Here is a 10,432-nt window from a genome sequence, read left to right on the forward strand (position 1 = left end):
CTTCAGGTAAAAGAAAAGAAATCATGTCTTGCAATATAAGATGGCATGTTCATCTTATAATGCAATGTTCACATTGTGTACATTTATCCTGTAGCCTATCTTCTTAAAAACTTCTATATAGCTTTATTTACTCAGAAAATGTCTCATGATAAAAATTTTATCTATTCAAATACTAGCTTTATGTTTAGCCTTTCATGGAAGTTCATTTTTATATATATTAGCTGTGTCGTTTTTCGAGTTCCAGTTAAATTAATCAAGTGCTGCTGTTCAGAGATTAAACTAGTCAGGCTGGTTAAACTCCATGGCAATGGAATTAATGAGACTGTGGTTTGAACCAGGCATTCTGTCTGTTAATCTGATGAAATTATGTTTTAACTCATGAATATGCAGTCTGACAATGCATATGCAGTTTTAAGAAGACTCTAAAAAGGATAGAATAATGAGAAAACTATATTAATATTGTTGTGAAAGTTGCTTTTGTCCTTTATATGTGGTCGGGGGAGGCAAACCCTAAGTGGTTATCATGAAGCAATTCTTGAGGGCATGGACACCCCATGGCAGTGGTCGGGAAAGAAAATATCGAGGTCTCCCTGCCTTTCCATACACTGTTTTTTTCTAAGAGGAAAGATGCACTGCCCTCTTTCCATCTACTAAACTCTGCCTCATCCTGTGAAATGTGAAACTAGCAATTGGCTCAGAAACTTCTGGACTAGGGAGCTGGTTTCAGGTCAGTTCATAGACCAGCAGCGTCTAACTCAATAACCATACCTAGTTCTCTTCCTCTTTCTCTTTTTCTTGTAACCCAGAGAGTTTCTTGATATTTTAAAAACTATCCTGAGGTTGGAAAACAAAACAAAACAAAAGATCAGGCAGTCTCCCAAAGTATGGCATTTTATATCTCCGCAAGAATGTAATGCCTGTTTTCCCCCTGGTTCTGCTGTGACAACTCCCTCTTGAGTCTGTGAGTACTTCACAGCAAGCTGGCCATATCAGAGACGGCCTTGGGATCAATGGAAATACAGTACCATTTCCAAAATACTCCTCACTTTTCTCAGTAACTTAGAGCTAGTACATGTTGATCAGATAAGTATTTATTTACCCTTATTTTGAAAAGTTGTGTTAATTAACAATGCAATTATAAAAACCTACGGTGAAACAGAGTTTTTTATGGTAATCATTCACCATCTCTTAAGACCAAGTTTAACCTCTACAAGGCAGATAATCATTGTATTTTTTCTAATTCTACAGCCTCTGTGTATGATCCAACTTTGGTATTTCTTATGTAATGCAAAAAAAAAAAAATGCATCTGAAATTTGGTTAGGATATAAATGGAAGGAAAAAAAAGCTCTTGACTGGGCTTGGGGCTCAACCTGTCATCCCAGCACTCTGGGAGGCTGAGGCGAGTGGATTGACTGAGCCCATGGGTTCAAGACCAGCCAGGCACTTGGCAAGACCTCATCTCTACAATAAATCAAAAAATTAGCTGGGCATAGTAGCATACACCTGTAGTTCTGGCTGCTTGGAAGGTTAAGACAGAAGGATTGCCATAGCATAGCAGGTCGACGCTGGGGTGGTCGTGAGTGTGCCACTGTGCTCCTGCCTGGGCAATGGAGTGAGACTCCGACTCAAAATAAATAAATAAATAAAAACTCTTGATTTATCTCGTTTGGTGACTTGTGCTACTCCAGCTTGACTGGTTTTTGTTGCAAAATATTTATAATCCCAATTTTATTTTCCAAAATTCTCACTTTGTTTTAAAAGAAAAGCAAGCTAATATCAATAGTTAGAAATAAAACTCAAACTTTCTAAGCACTTATTATGTTCTAGAAAGACCCAGTACCTATGTATATAAAACTTAAAGTCTAGAAAAATATGTTTAAAAGCTAAATTCTTTGTTGGTTAATTATTTATTTTTTATTTGGCAAAAAGTGTATATGGTTGTGGTGTACAACACTACAGAGTGAATTATATACACCTTGTGAAATGGCTAAATCAAGTTAATTAACACATGCACCACTCCACATACTTATCATTTTTTTGTGGTGAAAACACTTAAAATGTACTCTCAGAAATTTTTGAGTATATAACACATTGCTACGAACTGTGGTCACCATGATTTACAATAGATCTCTTTAACTTCTTCCTTCTGTGTAAATGAAATTTGTGTGTGTGTGTGTGTGTGTGTGTGTGTATGTGTGTTTGAGACAAGGTCTCACTCTGTCACTCAGGCTGAAGGGCAGTGGTAAGATCACAGTTCATCTCAGACTCGGCCTCCTGGGTTCACACAATCCTGCCACTTCAGCCTCCCAAGTAACTGGGATTACAGGCATGCCGGGCTGATTTTTGTATTTCTTGTAGAGACAAGGTCTCACTCTGCTGTCCAGACTGGTCTTGAACCCCCGGGGCTCAAGTGATTCTCCTGCCTCGGCCTCTCAAAGTGCTAGGATTACAGGCGTGAGCCATGGCACCCAGCCTGAAATGTTGTTACCTCTAATCAATATCTCCAATTCGCTACCTGCCCCACCTCACCCCTGCCTGTCCTGGTAACCACCATTCTATTCTCTGCTTTTATGAAATTGAATTTTTAAAAAAATTTTAGATATTATATATAAGTAAGATCATGAGCACTTGCCTTTCTTAACTGCCTGGCCTTTTTCATTTAACACAAGGTTCCATCTCTGATCATGGATAAGGGTTCTTATTTACTGAAAAGCAATTAAACACATTTTTTGATGAATAAAACACATTAAGTGGCAATGCAACATCATAGTAGATATACTTTATAAAAATCATAGTGACGAATTACCTGCATCCTGTGACTCACTACTGGGAACAGGCCTATCCTGCAAAGAACAGGCATGGCCAGGGACTGCTTCCTGGGGAAGAGATAGAAAGAAGCCAGATACTGGGCGAGAGAATCTATGTCTGGACAATGAGCTCACAAGTACATCAAGCCAGCGGCCACAGCACACAAACTCTTAAGGACATCCTTGCACAGCATCTCCTTCCTCCATGGGTCAAAAACCCCTGACACACTGCACCTGCTAGTGCTTTCCCACCCACAGGAGAGATTAGACTGTCACAAATGCCACCAGTGACAGTGGTCTGCATTCCTCCTACCACCAGGAGTCCTTAACTCCAGCAGAACGGGACCAAGACTACATACTGCTAAATAGACAGACTGTAAAGCAGAGGGAAAAGTGAACAAAGCCAAAAGACCCTCATAAGGAAGAATAGGACATTGCAGAAGAGAAATAAAAGCAAACCCAACTTCCCTCAAAAACAGAATTGAAGAAGGGGAGGGAAAGGGGGAGAGGGAAAAAATCTACAGAAATAAAGAAAAACCAAAAGAAGAGTATGGGTCTCTCCCAGACGCCTGGGAGAGCAGACACTGAGAAAACTGACTTTGGAATGCAAACAATGAAAAGCCCCCAGAATGAAGGGTCTCAGACTGCAAATGTAGACATCAAGACAATAATGGCGAGATTAAAAAGAATTGAGGAGACACAAGAAGAAACTAGGAAGGAGCTGATATCTGAGATAACATTAATAAAGAATACTGTGAATGAAATAAATAACAAATTGATAAGCATGGAAAGCAGAATTACCCAAGCAGAAGAAAGAATCTCAGAGCTTGAGGACCAAAATATAGAAATAACCCAAACTATTAAAAACAAAAAATAAGCTCAAAAGGACAGAACAAAACCTTCAAGAGATGAGTGACTACCTCAAGAGGCCTAACCTAAGAGTAATCGGACTCCCTGAGGCAGAAAGAGAAACAGAGACCACGCTGGAACAAACTTTCCATGAGATCATTCAAGAAAACTTCCCTTATCTAATCAGTGATGCAAAAATTCAAACACAAGAGATTCAGAGAACTCCTGCAAGACAACAAATGAGAAGACCAACTCCTCGACACATAATAATTTGCCTAAATAAAGTAGGCACAAAAGAAAAAATCCTAAAGGCAGCAAGAGAAAAAGGCCAGATCACCTACCATGGAAGACCAATCAGAATAGCAGCAGATTTATCTATAGAAACTCTGCAGGCTAGGAGAGCTTGGAGCCCTATCTTCAAAGTCCTAAAAGATAAACAATTTCAACCAAGAATAAACTACCCGGCCAAGCTAAGCTTCATCAGTGAGGGAGAATTAAAATCTTTCCCAGATATACAATCCCTAAGAACTTATGCTGCCACCAAACCATCTCTACAGGAAACACTTAAGAAAGTACTAAATACAGAAGAAAGGAAAAAAGAACAACATTCTTCACAAGAGTACATGGAAAAGAATAAAATATACATGAACCAACCCCAAAACCAAAAGAAAGACAAAAGAAAAAAGAAAAAAACAAGTGGAAGAACAACAACTCAATAAGAACTCCATGATAGGGATGAACTCTCACATTTCAATAATTAGCCTGAATGTGAATGGACTAAACGCACCACTGAAAAGACATAGAATGACAAAAATGGATAAAATATCACCAGGCAACAATATACTACCTTCAAGAGACCCATCTCACTAGAAAGGACATACACAGACTCAAAGCAAGAGGACAGGAAACAAATTTTCAAGTGAATGGAACACAAAAGAAAGGAGGTGTCATGATCCTAATTTCAGACAAAATACAATTTAAGCTATCAAAAATTTAAAAAGATACAGAGGGCCACTACATAATGATAAAAGGTTCACTCCATCAACAAGAAATATCTATCCTAAACATATATGCACCCAACATAGGTGTGCCAACATTCATAAAGCAACTTCTAGGAAAACTAAAGAAAGACATTGACTCTAGCACCATCATAACTGGGGACTTTAATACACCACTCACAACCCTAGACACATCATCAGGACAAAAAAATCAGCAAGGAGATCTGGAACCTCAATGAGACTCTTGACCAAATGGACTTAATTGATACCTACAGAACACTCCATTCAAAGAGCACAGAATACACATTCTACTCATCACCGCATGGAACATATTCTAAGATTGACCACATAATTGGACACAAATCAAGCATAAGCAAATTTAAAAGGACTGAAATTCTACCATGCACCTTCTCGGACCACAGTGGAATAAAAATAAACATTGACACCAACAAAGTCCCCCCAAAACCCACAAAGACATGGACACTAAACAGCATGATGCTAAACAACTCCTGGGTCAATGATGACATCAAAACAGAGATCAAAAGATACCTGGAAACAAATGAAAATGAAGAAACATCTTACCAAAATCTCTGGGACACCTTAAAAGCTGTAATAAGAGGGGAATTTATATCCCTACAAACACACATGAGGAAAATGGAAGGAATACAAATTAACAACCTAACAAGCCACCTAAAGAAGCTGGAAAAGCAAGACCACAAAAACCCTAATTTCAGCAGAAGAATCCAGATCACCAAAATAAAAGCCCAAATCCAGGACATAGAAGACAAAAAGATAATACAAAAATCAATGAAATAAAAAGCTGGTTCTTCAAAAGAATAAACAAGATCAATGGTCCCCTAGCTAGACTGACCAAGAAAAACGAGAAAAAAACCAAGTAAGCACAATCAGAAACACAAAAGATGAAGTCACATTTGACCATGAAGAAACGCAAAAGATCATTAGAGACTACTACGTACACTTGTATGGAAACAAACTTGAAAACCTTAAGGAAATGGAGGACTTTCTGACATCACATAACCTACCTAAGTTGGAACAAGAAGAAATTGAGACCCTAAATAGACCAATAACAATCAAGGAAATTGACTACGTAATAAGAAAACTTCCTACCGAAAAAGCCCTAGACCAGATGGCTTTCCAGCAGAATTCTACAAGACATTTAAGGAGGAGCTGATACCAATCCTACTGAAGGTTTTCCAGGCGATTGAAAAATATGGAACGCTCCCCAAATCATTTTACAAAACCAACATCACATTGATACCCAAGCCTGGTAAAGATCCAACAAAGAAAGAGAACTACAGGCCAAAATCTTTGATGAACATAGATGCTAAAATTCTCAACAAGATCCTAGCAAACCGGATTCAGCAATACATCTCAAAAATCATCCACCATGACCAAGTAAGCTTCATTCCTGGGATGCAAGGCTGGTTCAACATTCGTAAAACCATAAATGTAATTAAATACATCAACAGATGTCAAAACAAAAACCACATGATTATATCATTAGATGCAGAAAAAGCTTTTGATAAAATCCAGCACCCCTTCTAGATAAAAAAACCCTTGAACATCTAGGCATACAGGGAACATACCAAAAAATAGTAAAAGCCATCTACGAGAAACCCACAGCCAACATACTCCTAAATGAACAAAAATTAGAACCATTTCCCCTGAAAACTGGAACAAGACAAGGATGCCCACTCTCACCCCTCCTGTTCAACATAGTATTGGAAGTCCTGGCTAGAGCAATCAGAGAAGAGAAGGCAATCAGGGGTATCCAAATAGGAAAAGAGGAAGTCAAGTTATCTCTCTCTGCAGATGATATGATCATGTACCTTAAAAACCCAAGAGAATCTGTCAAAAACCTCCTTACACTGATAAAGGCCTTTGGCAAAGTCTCAGGATACAAAATAAATGTACAAAAGACAATCGCATTTCTCTACACCAATAATAAACAAACAGAAACCCAAATAAAAAACAAAATTCCATTCACAATAGCCACACACACAAAAAAAGAAATACCCTGGCATCTTCCTAACCAGAGACGTGAAAGACTTTTACAAGGAAAACTACAAAACACTGCTCAAAGAAATCAAAGATAACACTAACAAGTGGAAAAATATCCCATGCTCATGGATCGGAAGAATCAACATTATGAAGATGTCCATCTTACCTAAGGCAAATCACAAATTTAATGCAATACCCATCAAATTAGCAGCAACATTCTTCTCAGACCTAGAAAAAACAACACAGGAATTCATATGGAAACACAAACATCCAAGAATAGCCAGAACAATCCTCAGCAAAAAAAAACAAAGCAGGTGGTATCACATTACCAGACTTCAAACTGTACTATAAAGCTACAATCCTCAAAACAGCTTGGTATTGGTATAGAAACAGGCATATAGATCAATGGAATAGAATTGAGATTCCAGAAGCAAAACCTCAATTTCTCAACCAACTCATCTTCGACAAACCTTCCACCACCTACCACTGGGGAGAGGAGAACCTATTCAGTAAATGGTGCTGGGAAAACTGGCTAACCACATGCAGAAGATTGAAACAGGACCCCTATCTATCCCCATGCACAAAGGTTAATTCCAAATGGATCAGAGACCTAAATGTAAAACCTCAAACCATAAGAACCTTAGAAAATGAAGGAAATACCCTCATGGAAATCGGAACTGGCATCCAATTCCTGAACAAAACTCAAAACCCACAGCTCATAAGAGAGAAAATAGACAAGTGGGACCTTATTAAACTGACAAGCTTCTGCAAAGCCAAAGAAACCATCAAGAGAGCAGGGAGACAGCCTACAGATTGGGAAAAAGTATTTGCCAACTCCAGGTCCGACAAAGGCTTAACATCCTGGATCTACAAGGAACTCTAACGTGCTGAAAAGAAAAAAACAAACAGCCCCTTTATAAAATGGGCAAAAGATATGAACAGACACTTCACAAAGGAAGACATCCGAGCAGCCAACAAACACATGAAGAAATGTTCAACCTCACTAATCATCAGGGAGATGCAAATCACACTGAGATACCACCTAACCCCAATCAGAATGGCAATTATCAACAAGTCAAAAAATAACAGCTGCTGGAGAGGGTGTGGTGAAAAGGGAACACTTCTACACTGTTGGTGGGAGTGTAAACTAGTGCAACCTCTGTAGAAAGCAGTGTGGCGATTCCTAAAAGCTCTAAAAATCGACCTTCCATTTGACCCTGCAATCCCCCTACTGGGAATATACCCTGAAGAACTCAGATCACTCTATAAAAAAGATACCTGCACACGTATGTTTATCACAGCGTTGTTCACAATAGCAAGAACCTGGAAACAACCATGCTACCCATCAAAAGAGGACTGAATTTAAAAAATGTGGTACATATACATGATGGAATACTATGCAGCCATAAAAAAGAACAAAATCATGAATTTCGCAGCAACCTGGATGGAACTAGAGTCTATAATACTGAGTGACCTCTCACAGAAACAAAGATCCAAGTATCACATGTTCACACTCATATAGAGGACCTTAAACATCCAATGCAATACTATAAGAAAATGACCGACAGTACTGGGAAACTATGGAGGGGGAGGGAGATGGGATTAACAGTAGCAAATGTCTGTCTGGGAACGGGGAAACACCCCCATATCAACAGGGTGCCTGAATGAAATGCAATTGTATACCTAACCCTTAACTGTACCCTACAACTTCATAATAAAAAAAAAAAAAATAAATAAATAAAATAATAAAAACAAAAACAAACAAACAAAATCATAGTGACAATCTTGATAATTAAAATGTATTCATTCCTTGATGTCAAAGGATGTTTGAGCAATAAAACGTTGTGGGGTGACAGTGCTGAAAGTTATCGGCTCTGGAGTTAGGCTGCTTGCAATTGAACACCGGCTTCCTCACATACTAATGGCGTGGCAGATTGTGTGGCTCAGGTCTTTTCAGTTTCAGTTTCCTCATTTCCAAGTGAGGATAACAATAGAATCTACATCATGGGTTGCTGCAAGGATTAAATAAGCAAATATAAGTAAAGTGCTTAGCAACATAAGCATTTGTGTTTTAACCATTAAGCAATATTACACTATTATTCCTTGACTGAGTAGAAGCCAAGTTCTGAGATATCAAAGATAAATAAGGCAAACCTCAGCTCTCAGTGAGCTCACCTTCCAATAAGGTTAGTGAACATGCAAACAACTATAAATCACATAAAGTGGATAACAGAGATGTGCTGTAAAAATGAAGAGATGAGTTCCGTGGGACAGAAAGCAGATAAAAAAAGGAACAAAAAACCTACCTGTTCTACTTGACACAAGATTGTTCTTTGGACCTTTTGTTTTATGAAATTCCAACTTGATTTTTAAATCAGACTTGATAATATTATGCTATAAAATCATGTTTACTGGTATATAATAGATTAAGAATGGAAGACTGGGCATGGTGGCCCATGCTTGTGATGCCAGCACTTTGGGAGGCCATGGTGAGAGGAATTGCTTGAGCCCAAGAGTTTAAGACCAGCCTAGGCAATACAGTGAGACTTCATCTCTATAAAAAATCCAAATATTTGCCAGGTCTGGTGGCATTTGTCTGTAGTCCCAGCTACTCATGAAACTGAGACAAGAAGATCACCTGAGCCCAGGAAGTCGAGGCTACAGTAAGCTGTGGTCATGCCACTGTACTCCAGCCTGGGTAACAGCGTGAGAACTCAACAGTAAAAAAAATACAAATTAAGAATGGAAATATGAACTTAACACTTATCCCATCTATGGACTAGGGTGAGAAGTTGTGGAAAATATTGAGACCATGTTTACTAAAAAATATGTTTTCCTAATAGGAAAAGAATTGCTTCCCTAAAAATTGTGGGAAAAACATTTTTTTCAGGAACCATAATGATGAGAGTGGTTTTATCCTCAAATGTCAGTTTTATCTCAGATAGTTGACAAGTTCAAACACATGAATGCTACAGGAACAGAAAATCATTCTTTTTTAGACTGAGGTCTCCATAGGCAATGAACAGTGTTTAATGCCATATGGAGGTAATTTAATATAAATTTTGTAATACTTGAGCAAGCATCATCACCAAATCTGCTAAACGGAGTTACTGAGTTTGTTTCTTTCTAGCATGATGATTTAGTTGTGCCATGGTGTGTCACTAGATAAGATTAATCACAATAATGATGCGTCTTTTTGCTAAGGACATTATCATAAATCATTTCAATACAGCCCAAGAGGAAAGGTTTCTAGTTAAACTCTCTAAATGTTACAAAATGGTTATAAAGCATGAGCTATTGAAATAGGTATTTTTTTTTTTTTTTTGGTTTAGGGAGCATATGGCAAAATGATTATTCATTGACAATGAAGTGATTTAGCAAATACACAGACACACACGAATACACTCACATACATGCACTTAAACAGCACCTCAAGAGATGTTGAAAATGATGGTATCTTGCAATTCATATTGCTCCGATTGCATGCATATGACTTCAGTTAACTCACTTAAAATTAGGCCTCCATTTTCTTATCTGTAAAACAAAAATTATAATATCTGTCTCATAGAATTTTTATGAACTGACATATCTCAAAAGTGCTCTATAGCCTAAAAGTAATTTTTCTTCTTTATTCTCTTCCTTCTCCTCTGCCCTACTCATTTTCCTTCCTCCTCCCCTTTGTCTACTTTGTCTTTTTTCTCTTCCACACTCACCTTTTTCTATTATTAATTAATAATAATCTTACCATATATATA

This window comes from Carlito syrichta, unplaced genomic scaffold (assembly GCF_000164805.1).
Source record: "Carlito syrichta isolate Samal-C Ts95f unplaced genomic scaffold, Tarsius_syrichta-2.0.1 Scaffold304825, whole genome shotgun sequence".
Classification (NCBI taxonomy): domain Eukaryota; kingdom Metazoa; phylum Chordata; class Mammalia; order Primates; family Tarsiidae; genus Carlito; species Carlito syrichta.